The 13326-nt window shown below is 37.9% G+C and overlaps 1 protein-coding gene across 1 annotated transcript in view; it reads right to left on the bottom strand.

The window, feature by feature from the left end:
• Positions 1 to 13038, bottom strand: part of LOC135082550 (homeobox protein cut) — a 45517-nt gene extending 32479 nt beyond the window's left edge. Inside the window, exon 1 of the mRNA XM_063977349.1 lies at positions 12861 to 13038. The gene's annotated coding sequence lies outside the window, so the exon portion shown is untranslated. The remainder of the gene's footprint in view (positions 1 to 12860) is intronic.
• Between the last annotated feature and the right edge of the window lie 288 nt (positions 13039 to 13326).

Below are 13326 nucleotides of genomic sequence, written 5' to 3'. Positions count from 1 at the left end.
TAGATTTAAAATTTACAATAGGAAACACTAAAAAAACAGTTATGGCGGATTTTGTCAAGACGGGTGAAAATGTTACTCAAACAGGTAAAGACTTTAACAATTTTACGAAGGAATTACTTGCTTAGAGGTTAATTTTTTTTTGCAAGTTATTTAATATTCAACTAATGGTGTATAGTCATGATGAAATTATAAGTGTTTTCTCCATTATCAATGAAAATAACTGATAAAATTTGATTTCTAACGGTCATTTTAACGGTGGGTAATCACCGCACGTAAATCTGTATATTTTTAGTTATTGCCCACCATCATTTCAGTTATTGCCATATGTTAATGTATAGTTATTGCCCAGGGCAATTATTATTAGAGTGTTGCCACCATGCAGTAGCACTGTTTAAGTTGCTCATTGCTAGACTTGTTTTGCAATTTACAGGCATAAATATTAAAATGGCTTTTAATGTTTCATTTTCAGTATGCCAAAGACTCCAAAAGTTCAATATAGCATAGAAAATTTGCAAAAAGCGATCGAAGCTGTACAAGATGTATCCAACAATTTATCTACAAGATAAATTTGCTGAAAAATATGGTTTGGCTTGAAAAAATTGATAAAAATTCAAACGCAAATACAAAAAATGAAAATCCTACGTTAAATCTACTAGTGAAAATGTTAATTGTAAGGAAATAGATACAACTTTAGGGAAGAATAACCAACAGCTAATTGAACAATCTGAGCAACCACTTAAACTGATATCAAAGGAGATAAAAAAATAAATACATATAAAATTTTCATATAAAATTCAAATTTTTGCGTCATCTATGTTTTGAAGTAGATGATTCTGTCTCTACCGATTCTGCCTCATCAACATCAGCTCAAGAAATATTTGATAATATGTTAATAAAGCCAAACGCAATTTATTTTGAAATTTTGAAGACTGTATTACTAGAATTTAAGTTTAATGTTTTGTTTTGTTTATTTAAAGCCTATTTTGTCATTTTAAAATTGATTATTTTGTTTTAAGATACTGGGCAATTACTGTGCTTTGATGTGGGCAATTAGTGTAAGTAATGGGCAATGACTGTACTTTTTGGAGGATTTTAAATTTATTTCAATATTTTCTAAGTTACGTAAGTTTTAACTAAAAACTCTTAATAATTCTGTTTAACAGTTTATTGAGTTATAAGAAAAAAGTCATAAATGGTCGATAATTAAAATGCTTTCTTTAATTTTTCATCTCAATGTGTTTGAAATCTTTAAGTGGGCAATAGCTATACGGTTTACCCTATATATTCGTAAGGTGTTTTAGTAGAGGTTTTCTTGATGTAGGAATTTTTGATAAGTTATTTTTTTGACAAATCATTATTCAGATTTTGCAATTAAGTTACAAATGTTACAATTGATACAAAATGCATATTAATTAACTAAGTACAGTTATTAATAAATACCTTTGGGTCATTATCAGAGGCCGCATCTCAAAGGGCGTCCCAATAAATTTATGAAAGGAATATTGCCAATAAGGGCACGGGATATCCTATTAATTAAGATACTTAATTAATTCACCTGAAATGGTTTTAATCAATTCACCGGCTCAATTTATTAAGGTAAGGTCACCTTGATTACGTCGGTTCTTTGGGACGTTTTATGGGATATCGGGACAGTCTCTTAATTTGTATTCGATAAGATTCCGGGACTTAAAGTATCAGGGTTATGGGGTTCATTATTGGTGGTTTATATTGGTTTAGAAATTATAACTGAAAGTAGGTTTTAGGTTTGTTATTATGAGATTATTTGTGCTACTTTTGTAGTTGTATCTGTAGTTGTATTGACATTTGAATTGGAGAAAAGGGTTTGTGAACATTTAAAGTGAATGATGTAAAGAATGACATGAAAGTTTGATGTTAAAATCCACAGTTTGTTATGATTAGGTTAAGAAAATGTATGTTTAGGTTAGAATAGCTTAGGGTTTAACGCCCGTTTTCACCATCAATCCCTAATTTTTAAGTGACCCCTATGGTAACACATAACAGGAATTTTGTTTTCATAGGGGTCACTTAAAAATTAGGGATTGATAGTCAAAACGGGCATAAGTCTACTTTTAGGTAAAAGTATCAAATAGTCAAGGTTTACTTGACTAGATAGAAGATAAATTACCTAATGTAGTTATTCTTGTTCAAATTAAGGATTTAGCTCACATCTTTTATGTAATTATGATTCATTTGTGACTCTGTTTTCTTTCCTATTATGTATATTAACTTATTAAACTTTTTAACATAATCTAGCAATCTTGTCCTAACTTCAAAAGTACCGCAAACCTAATAAATACAAACTCATAACGAATTCACGTGAAACCAAAACCGAAGCGAACGTGTTAACTTGTAGAAGCGAACGTGTTAACAGTTAACTTGTAAAAGCGTCAAGCGTGATCGCGTCTAATTGATCGAACTCATGAAGGATTCAGGTGCAGCCTTAAAATGGGTTTTGGGTAAGACAAAGATGCTTTTAGCTTCAGATGGACTAAAGGAGGCGTGGAGTCGACATAAAGAGTAAAGTTTTGGAATTTAGTCAAAGTAATAAGAAATACGGCTAAGGTTATCATTTTATACTGACCTGCCTTTCAAATTCAAATATTTTATTCAGCACATAGGCCCTTTCCAGGGTACTTCTACACGTCCTAAATATACATAGCTTGCTCTACCACTACTTTAAACGGATTGTATATTGTATGTAAGAAGGATTCTACTAACTAGAGTGACTTATTATTCTATCACATAGTATTCTTCTTCAAAAGCGTTCACAACGAGGATGTTGGATATCATGATGATTGTGATTTCATTAAAGTTTTTTGAGCTCTATCTGAGAATTTAACTATATTCTCCTTGAGCTCTTATATTATCTTCCTGGTTTCGATTGAATATAGAGTACTTATAAGGACTTAAGGACATAGATTTACTTATTTACGAAGAAGAAACAATATTTTGTCCAGATACTTTACCAACAGAAAACTAACTTACATTAGTCTAATCTCAGATTCCATGTTGTAAAATATTATAAGCCATAGCCACTCCACAGCTCCCCTGTGCCTCGCTATTAAAACTCGGGCTATCATGCCCTCACCCACTCCGGTAAAACATAACTATGTGACACACTTTCTGAACGCTATACTGAAGTATACTTGAGTAGATACACCACCAAGATCACGCTTAAACTTGGTCCTTAGTCCTTACAAAAATTATGGGGAAGTTTATAGGAAAATGTTAGAAATAGTTTATGTAATTTATGTTTGTTTTTAACATAATGAAATAGTAGAGTCGATATTAAATGTGTTTTTTTTTCCATTTTTATATTTAATACGTACGCTTCGGTGAACGTTGAATCCTAGTTTGAAATTGAAATAAACATCTTAGTCCTAAGTCATTTTAAATTTTACTAAACATTGTATTTTGATTTTATTTCACTTCATTGTCGGCCGTTTAGTGTAGTGGTTCAGAACGGACTACTATGTCGAGAGGTCCTGGGTTCGATTCCCGGCCGGGCAGAAATTGAAATGATGAATTTTAATTTTTGTGATGGGTCTGGGTGTTACTATGTATGTATTTATGTATGTTTATATCCGTTGTCTAGTACCTACCCATAGTACAAGCTTTGCTTAGTTTGGGACTAGAGGCGTAGTGTCTAATCCAAGGATATTTATTTATTTGAAAGCAATAAGAATCAAATAAAAATTTGTTTTGAACACTTGCAACGCGCTACTTCTCAAATCACCTACACAGTCATCAAAGAGTAAGGGAGCCCAGAGCCCACATAATTCGTAAAACACCGTAAAATATGCATAATATCAGATGCCCCGCAACAGGCACTCGGAGTTTAAAAGTATTCCCTTTGAAGAGGAATCGATTAATTTCCCAAATTCCTCCTCCGACGGAATTCGTAATGATTATATCGAACACCCCCGATGTCAGAAATATGTCTTTGATTCAGGGGGGCCGCTAATTAAACATTTTCGATGCCCACTCCTGAAATATGTATGAGCTCTATATTTGGGGTTTGAATTTAGAATTTCAATCATAACTATGATAGGAACAGTTTCAAATTGTGTTAAGAAAAGCTCACTAGTTAGATAGCTGTCCACTTGAATGCTGGCCGCATAGAATTCAGTTATTTTAAAATTTAAAACAAAAGAACAACTCGTATCCGTCCATCAAGATGCGAAACATCGTCAAGATAAGATACTTCTTGCACGAAGACATTCGAAGTTTGAAATTTCGAACGCCAGTAATCGGAACGCATTATCTATCAACAATCATCGGCCGTCGATAAGGCCCCGCCCACCGCGCGCTGACCAATCGCGACCGATCGATCGGTCAATACGGTACGCCCGGCCACTCGCCAACGCCCGCGTTCCAATCTCAAAACGTTCTTCGTTCAAAAAATCAAATAACCGAAACGGATTTTTCAGAATTCTTATTCAAATTTGTATGCGGCGTGTCAACACATTGTAAAAAGCTTAGGAGCGAGCATTCTTTTTATGGCGTCAAAAAACCGGAGAACGTACGTAAATTAGTTGATAATTTGTGTGTGACAGTGTTGGGCTAAACTTTCGTTAAATGTAACTCAAACACCGCCTAAGCAAATGGAGACAGGTGTCCGCGATAGGACCGCGTATTGATATAATATAGGAGGCAAATATGTGGCTCCGGGCATTATATTATATGGGCGAGTCCTGTGTTTACGCTCTCGGGAAATATGTAAATCCAGTGTGCTTAGAAGCTAATTAAACACAAGATAAGCGGCTCTTGATTCCCTATTTGCCTTTTTAAATTTTGACTACGAGAGCAAACATTTTCGAAATTCGTTTGAAGATAAACTTTTACAGATTCAAATAAAGAATGTAAAACTGTCACATGGTGTATGTAAACATGCCTATTTACGAACGAATGGCTGCATTTTAATAATGTTTGTTTTATGCGATTAACGTAAAGGACGATGTACATTGTCTATTAGTAGAGGCGAATGTTTAATTTAGATATTAACATAATTACGACAGATCCAACAAAGAACAGCATACAAAACATCTGTTTTATCTGTTTTTTCCTTTTCAATTGTCAAACGCAAACCTATACAATAATTCGTACTGGCATACTACAAATTAAGATTCGACTCTATCAAAACAAAAAAAAAGTTAATCAATTCAAATCTCTGTTCCAAATTCGAATTGTCACATAAAACTCCCGCCAAGAGCGTCGTTCGGGAACATTCAAATTCGAAAATTAATCAGTACGCGGATTTGAGTAGCTTTGGGCGGTATCGTCTAGAAATCAATCTATCTACCCCCATTAATGTTTAATCTCGGGGGCTGGCTATAACTTAATCCGGACTTTAGGAGGAATAAATAAGCTATAAACTGTACAGGTGCTGCCAACCGTTTGTAGGGACGCTCCGATTTATTGGTTCGATGTTAAGCCGATTTTCGCATCGATTTGTTGATTCTTGAGATCTTGATGGAACCTCTTTGTTCTTTAACTTATCTAATAAAGGGCTGTCGATCTATGAGTTTAAGAGTAAGTAGGTAACTCAAAAGAGAATGAATTATCGACCTATGAGCTGATGTTAACAATGTTATATATCTAAGCTCTATATTAACTACATTTGTGTAGTTTTCCCCGAATGTATCAATACAATTTGATCGGATTACCCCGAGGTTTGTTTAGAAGCAATCCCGCAGATTAGTGGCGTCTTAGGGAAAAATCATGGGAACCGCCGAGTGTTGCCCGTCGCGTGCGCGCCGCAATAATTGAAACGGCGGGATCTTTCCCACTGTGCACGCCTGGGCAACGGACGTGGGCTCAGAAGGCCCAGTTGGGAAGATTCTACAACTCAGATTTACAATTACTCTACAAATTGTTGCGAAACCAAGGCAAGATTAGATGAAAATTAAACTCTACTACTCTATAATGATTCTATAAAAAAATTTAAACCAAGGCACCATTAATTGAAACCCAGTCTTTCTGAATATAGGTAATTCTGGTGCAGTCGAGTAAAAAGAAAACTAAAAAGTTTTCTAGTTTTCGTTAAGCCACAGAGGCTATGCTTTCTTAGTCTGTGACTGTTTTTTTAGTCTGTGGCTATGTTTTTTTAGTATGTGGCTATGTTTTCTTAGTCTGTGGCTATGTTAACTTAGTCTGCGGCTATGTTTTCTTAGCCTGTGGCTATGTTTTCTTAATCTGTGGCTATGTTTTCTTAATCTGTGGCCATGTTTTCTTAGTCTGTGGCTATGTTTTCTTTGCCTATGGCTATATTTTTTTAGCCTGTAGCAGAAACTGAAGAAAGATAGCAGAGAGAAATGTGCTAAACTAGTAAAAGATGCTAATATTCTTCTTTTTCTTCTGCTTGGCCTTATCCCGTCCGACTCGAGGTGTTACTACCCTCACCCCCACTGTGTTCGCTTGTTTTCTATCAGGCTGCCGTGTGGGCCGATAATATTTCGTCGGTTGTTAGTTGTTACCTCAACGACAGGATTGGGGCGATCTGACTCATTGTCGAAGGATTTCGAGGAAATTGCTAGTTTTGATGTCGGATTAATTCTTCGAATGTTGTAATGACAGTGATACAAAAACGATATGAGTAAGTCGTTTATGTGATACTTTTTGTTTCGCGATTGATACTTTTATAACAGCAATGAAATAACAAAGTTACGAATACATTCTGAGTAGGGATTGCAATCCAGCGGCGTTTTCAATCCAGCTGGATTCTTGCTGGATTGACCTGATTCCAGCTGGATCCTGCGCGGATCCAGCAAAATGTGGAACGTTAATAAAAAGACGACATTTTTAAGACTTTTTTTTATTAAGTAACTAGCTTTTCGCCCACGGTTTCGCCCGTGTGAAAAAAGGGCTGTTTTTAGGGTTTTCCCAGACATTGTTCGAATTTTTCTCGCCGTAAAAACCATCCTTGGACTTCAACGAACATTTAAAAAAAATTGGTCCAGGCGTTGTTGAGGTCTGCGCTTACCAACACATTTTGCGATTCATTTTTATATTTACCTATTGTAATTTTTACGATAATCTATGAAATACGTCTAATCAGTAGGACAAACAGTCTTATGGTGCGTCCACACTGGGCGAACGGGCTCACGTAGCAAACTCGACATCCTACTCACTCAAGAGCAGGGTGAGCAGGATGACAAGCGTGCCGCGGGAGCCCTTTCGCCCAGTGTGGACGCACCATTACAAATTCTTATAAAATTAACTACGAAAAGGACGGTAATTTAGTCTTCAATCAATTTTTGGTATCAATAGAAGTTACGAATCCGAAATAATCTTCTGCGATAATTAGGCAGTTTAAAATCTGACGACAAGAGACCATATTGTCTTTTTTTTAATCCTCTGGAAGTAAGACCTTAGGAAACAAATTTTATCTATATTCTGCACTGACAACCTCACAGAACAGCATATGAACTGAGAATGCCCTTTCGGCCTCCACACTGGTCGGTTTTAGGATTATTAAATAGTCATAGGTACACCATAGATAAATGTTCACTCGCACTCATTCTGCCTCATATACGCTCATTTCTTTTTTCAGTACCTTTTCGTAATCTAATTGACCACTTGTCTTTGGCTTTTGTTTGTTAAAGTTCTCCTTCTCTCTTTTAAGTTCCATCTCAAGCTCTTGCTCTAAAGTAATTTTCACGAGTTCTGCGTCATCGTTTAGACCATTCTCTTCTAACTCCATGATATCTTTATCTTCTTGCACCGGCTCTACAATATTTTAATTTATACAAAGTTTTCATCTCCTGTCGCATCGCATTTTTTTTGGCAAAGGAAAATAGACAGTTTTTTTTACGGCTTCTTCATACTTTTTTGGATTTTTCAATCACACTAACGTAACCAGTAACTTCGGAGAGGCGCCGTTCAACGCACAAAACAACAGAACGGCAACGTCACCGCGCCGTTTTGAAAATGGCGGTAATTCGAAACTAAGCAATAGAAAATTATACGTTTGCGGATCCGCATCGCTGGATCCAGCAATGTATGCTGGATCCAGCATGTTTAAAAAGGCGCTGGATCCAGCTGGATTGCTGTATGCTGGATCCAGCAATTGCAATCCCTAATTCTGAGCTTTTGCCATAAACTCAATTCAACGACAATATTAACGGTCACCTTCATCTGTCGGTTATTTACCGAGCATAGACAAGACTAGTTCAGTTAGTACTGGTAAGTAGATTGTCTTTCTATTACAATTCGCTATAGTTACTAATTTATAAGTGTAGTGCTTAACTCAATCAGTGACTAATACCTACCCGTATTCACAAACGATGCTTGCTTAAGTGTAGCACCAAATCGAACGCACAGCGTTGAATAGAGCACTGTGATTGGTTCGTGTGTCACCCTGTGCGTCCACGCGCACTGTGAGACCTCATAGTGATGTTTGTGAATACGGGTGTAAGTTATAAAAGCAGCATGGGATGAGGAGTGACTTTGACATTACGACGTGACAGAGCATACAAATCTGAAGCATATCTCAAGTGTCATACTTGTTGTGTCTCGTTTGACATCTGAAAAACACCCTCGCGTGCCGCTCCCATATCTCAGGCATTGACTAAAAAATATTTATTCAGTCTAGACCACAAGTGGCACTTATGAACGTCAAAATATAGTCAATAATAAAAAAGAAAAGGTAGCTCTGGGCACTTTACATGTCTCCTTATCTTTTGGGCCCTACCAGCGCTTCGAGACAAACATATGGCAAGTGCTGAGAAGAAACGCCGGAACAAACTCAGTCATCCCTAATTACCAGGAATTATCTAACGGTAAGAATAACCAAATTCAAGTACATCAAATATGTGCAGACTGAACTGACCACGCATCCTTGTCATCAATATAGTCTCGAACCTTGTAGTATGGACATAAGGGTAACTAAATTAAGCGTACCTATAGTTATATACCAATAGATCGATAATAAACTGCCATCCCAACGGGTTGTTTATGCTGCCCAGGCGTTACTTTATGTCGCGCCCTTTGAAGTAGTTCAAACGCGCCGCCATTTTGGGAAAAATAACACATTAAACTATGGACAGCGTGTTGTCATTGTTATATTTAGCACGCTCATTGATGTCTCTATTAGGAGAAATGGTTGGCTTTGTCTATTTAGGTATAGATTTGTTGTAGTGAAGACACGCGGCGTTGTTCGAGGATTTATTCCTATCATCATGATACTTACAAATATTTCAGGAATTATTGTTAAAAATTAAATAAGTAGGTAGGTATCTTTTTTATGTATACCCAGGCAGGTATTTTGGTGTTAAGTGAAATGCAGTCTAGGAGGATCTAATTTAATTTAAAATAAAATAAAAAAGAGATAGTCCCTAAAAAACAGAATCGATTAGGATTAAATGGGTATCAGTAGTTTCATTATAGAGTACATTTTACCTCACCGAAAGCATGTCGAAATCAATGGGGTATAGAAGTTATAGACTGACAAAGTTTGTATAACAAAATCATGCGACTTTGATAGACTCATCTCATCATCATCATTCAGCCACAGGACGTCCACTGCTGAACACAAGCCTCCCCCAATGATTTCCACTAAGGCCGGTTGGTAGCGGCCTGCATCTAGCGCCTCTTGCCTTTATGACGTCGTCGGTCCACCTTGATAGAGTCATTTCATTCTGAGTATCCTTACGAAACCCTATATTAGCCTCCGATATAGTTTCCCACAGTTATAAGTCTTTGCCCGAAGTTTGGTAATCAGCGATAAGGGGAGATCAGTCAACTTCCTTGCGCAACAATAGATGCATCATCCTGAAGCCTCTGATAATCCAATTTACTGGAAATCTAGGCCATTATTGTTACGACACTTACGACTAAAATTAATCTCCACCTGACTCTATAAAGAAAGCTGAAATCGTCAAACTATTCGATTTCTTATCAATTCAAATAAATAATTAAATAATCAACACCATTCACAATCTTTAGTTTCGTTCCCAAGCCGATAAATTTTTATCTTTTAATTCCGGCAAAAAGTCTCCCCCGATAAACGTATTTATATTTCCCACTGGCAGGAAATAAAAAAAGAAAAATAAAAAAAGCTAAACGTTCTCAGGGAGCGATTCTGTATCAATAGATTGTCCAAACTCGGGGGTGGATGCTAAATTCCGTATCTCGAATCGTTTAGCGTGTAGACGCGAGTGCGGTGTGGGAGTGACATAAGTGTACCGCCGCAAAAAAAGCGTAGAAAAAAAATTACGGACCCCCAAAGCGTTCGGGAAGGGTTTTATGTGAAATTAATACGTCATCGAGAATTTTTGGGAATCGATAAATTGCTTTTGAGGCCGATTGAAAAACTACATAATTTCCGTGTCCTTTTAGTGATTTTAAATCTCTATTTATTCCGAGATTGATTGTCTTTTCATGGATTGTCGTTGACGAGGTACTTAACAGATAAAAGCCGCACCGCCTGTTTTCACAGCTTGCATCAGTTTTTGAGTCAATTAAACGTGTTGTGTTTGCCGCCACATCCTTTTCGTCCTTTTGAGTTGTATTTTCTTAAGTTTTATGTGCGAGTGCGCGGCCGATTGAGACGTCCTTTTGGACAAGTCCTTGGTACTGTTTGGAGAACACATAAATATTATGTCAGGGCATTGTCTAAGCGTTCTTTGAACTATGCAATTAAGTTATAACATGACTACAAGAACTCTACATCTGTTAAAAAACGTAATGTTCTTCAGAAGACAGCTAATTTCATCTGTTTAAAGAAAATAGAGTCACTTTTCGCTTTAAAAACAAAAAACTAACGCCCGTATTCACAAATGATGCTTGCTTAAGTAAAGCAGCAAATCGAACGCACAGCGTTCAATAGAGCTCTGTGATTGGTTCGTGTGTCTCTCTGTGCGTCCACGCGCACTGTGAGACCTCATAGTAATGTTTGTCAATACATAATGTAGAGTAAAGAAAATGCTTCCTACTCGTCAATCCTGCTGACTGTAAGAACACACTAAGCTTACGTGCTGATAACATTATCACTATCAGGTCGTTCACCTCCGAGATTACATTGTTTGCGGTTGGGCAAGCCTTGAATGTGGCCGAGGCCTGGCTAGGGCGGGGGCACACTGGCGACATTGTGCATTCAGCAGTGACTACACTATCTGCTTCTTCAAGGTGAGAGTGAATAGGCACTTATGGGGCCAAACGAATGACTGCATCTCACTTAACATCAGGTGCGATTGCAGTCAGATACTTACCTCATTCAAATCTCTTGTTCTGCATTAAAGAAGTGACTTGGCTTTCTATCTACTGTTGTTAAGCGTCAAGTTGCTGCCAAGTTCTGAGTCAATTCTTTTAAGCACACTCTCTCTTTGAAGATGGGTCTGTTATGTGGAAGTTCGTTAAAATATGGGACGGATTTTAATGCAACTTTGTAATTGTAATGTTGTTGTCTAACTAGACATAGACTAATTAGTAAGGCTACTTTTATTGAAATTTTAGCGGACGAAGTCATGGACAAAGGCTAGTTCTTTACCATCTGTCATATTCAAGCTGCAATGTCTTTACCAGCTCTGAACTGACTATCTCTAGCTTCTCGTGTCAGCGTGCCCTTAGTGTGAGGAAACCAAAGCAAACGCACTTGTCAACAAGCGCCGCTGCGTTTGTGATTCATTGCTGGATCTTTTGATTACTTTTATTGTGTCAGTGTTTGGATAGAGGGGCAGTGACTCTAATAAATACGCACAGAGATACTCATTTAGCAAATAGCTGTCGAGGTTAGGCTGAGTTAGAATCAAAAACAATTTTATTTAAGCATAATGATCTAGAATAGAAGGTTTGCGTAGCTTCCGCCATATCTGCCTTATCAACGATACGAGGCTTCTGGCCCACAGTGCCTTTTTGAATGAATAGGGCTTCCTTGATCTTGACCTTTAACTTTAGTCCCCCCAAGATGACACGGGGCCCGTCTAAGGCACACTACGCCCCAACATAATATGTCAAAATTAATTATTGTTAGTGGTTTCAATCAGATTTCCTTTTTTCTGTAAAATTTTGTCTGAAAGTTTTTCTTAAAAATCCTGAACGTGTAGAAATTGTAGAAACTATACCCTGAACTACTGAGTCATGTATCAAAACAATACCTCGGAAGGCTGCCATACAAACACGCGTCGCTTTCGCTGCGTGCGCGCACGATAAGCGCGTTATCAACGCAAACGCTATTGTTGGCAGACTACAGGGGCGAAGAAAGTTCTCTATGCTTAGATGTTGATTACTGCTCGTTTTCTACTAATATTGTCTTAGCACGATTAGTTACATGTCAGTAATTAAACGTGAGCATTTTTTTAAAATCCGTTTTTGACAGTTGCAAGAACAAGTGCTTATGAAATAATCTTTAGGAGATTGGAGGGTTATCTAATAGTTCCGAAGGATTTTTCATTGTGTCGAGGCAAATAATGTGTGTTGTGTGCGTGTATTTAGGATATGATGATACATCAAGCTTCTATGTAGTTCCTTCTTTCTCTGTAGCCATTTCTACATTCTTTGATGGCCTAATCAAAGTGGTATACCTAACTAAGCGTAGAATAGAAGAATAGATGGATGTTGGGACAGAGCTCGAGAGGCGACCACGCAACGAAGATGCGCTGAACCGCTTGATGAACTAAGACGTTGAAGGTGGAGGTTGGAAAGCGCCAGTCGTTACAGAAATCCTTGGGAAAGGCCTTTATCCAGGCCTCCCTGCCACTCAGGGGATCGACGACCTAATAAAGGCTGCTGGAACAGCCTAAATTCGGTCAGTCCAGGCCCAGTCATTGTGAAAATCCTTTGTCCAACAGTGATGGTTATAGATGGTGCAGTGCAAATAGATCAGCCAGTCCAATACTCACCTGATCTCTCGCTTGATGTCGTCGTAGTCGCGCTGCGCGTCGATGCGCGCTTCCAGCCGCGCGATGTGCTGTTTCTTCTCGTCCAACCGCTCCTCCAGCCGCGCCAGCTGCTGCGCGTGCGCGTCCTGAAGCGCCGCCAGCGACGCTTGCAGGCGGCGCACGTCTTCCACTAACTGCGCGATCTGTGGACGAAATTGAGCGTTATTGTCTCTGGCAGAAGGGCGCAAATTGTTTATCTGGAGATTCTTTTCAAGCCGAAAGGCACAAGTTATTCGTGGCGTTTTAAGATTGTGTTTTGTCTTTTACTAGGTGCGAGATCTGTGGGCGAAAATGAGGGTTATTGGCTTTGGCAGAAGGGCGCAAGTTGTTTATCTGGAGATCGAGGGTTTCTTTTCAAGCAGAAAGGCACAAGTTATTCGTAACGTTTTGCGATTGTGTTTTGTCTTTTACTAGGTGCGAGATCTGT

The sequence above is a fragment of the Ostrinia nubilalis genome, chromosome 21, assembly GCF_963855985.1.
Source record: "Ostrinia nubilalis chromosome 21, ilOstNubi1.1, whole genome shotgun sequence".
NCBI lineage: Eukaryota > Metazoa > Arthropoda > Insecta > Lepidoptera > Crambidae > Ostrinia > Ostrinia nubilalis.
This window is presented reverse-complemented; position numbering and strand designations above follow the sequence as displayed.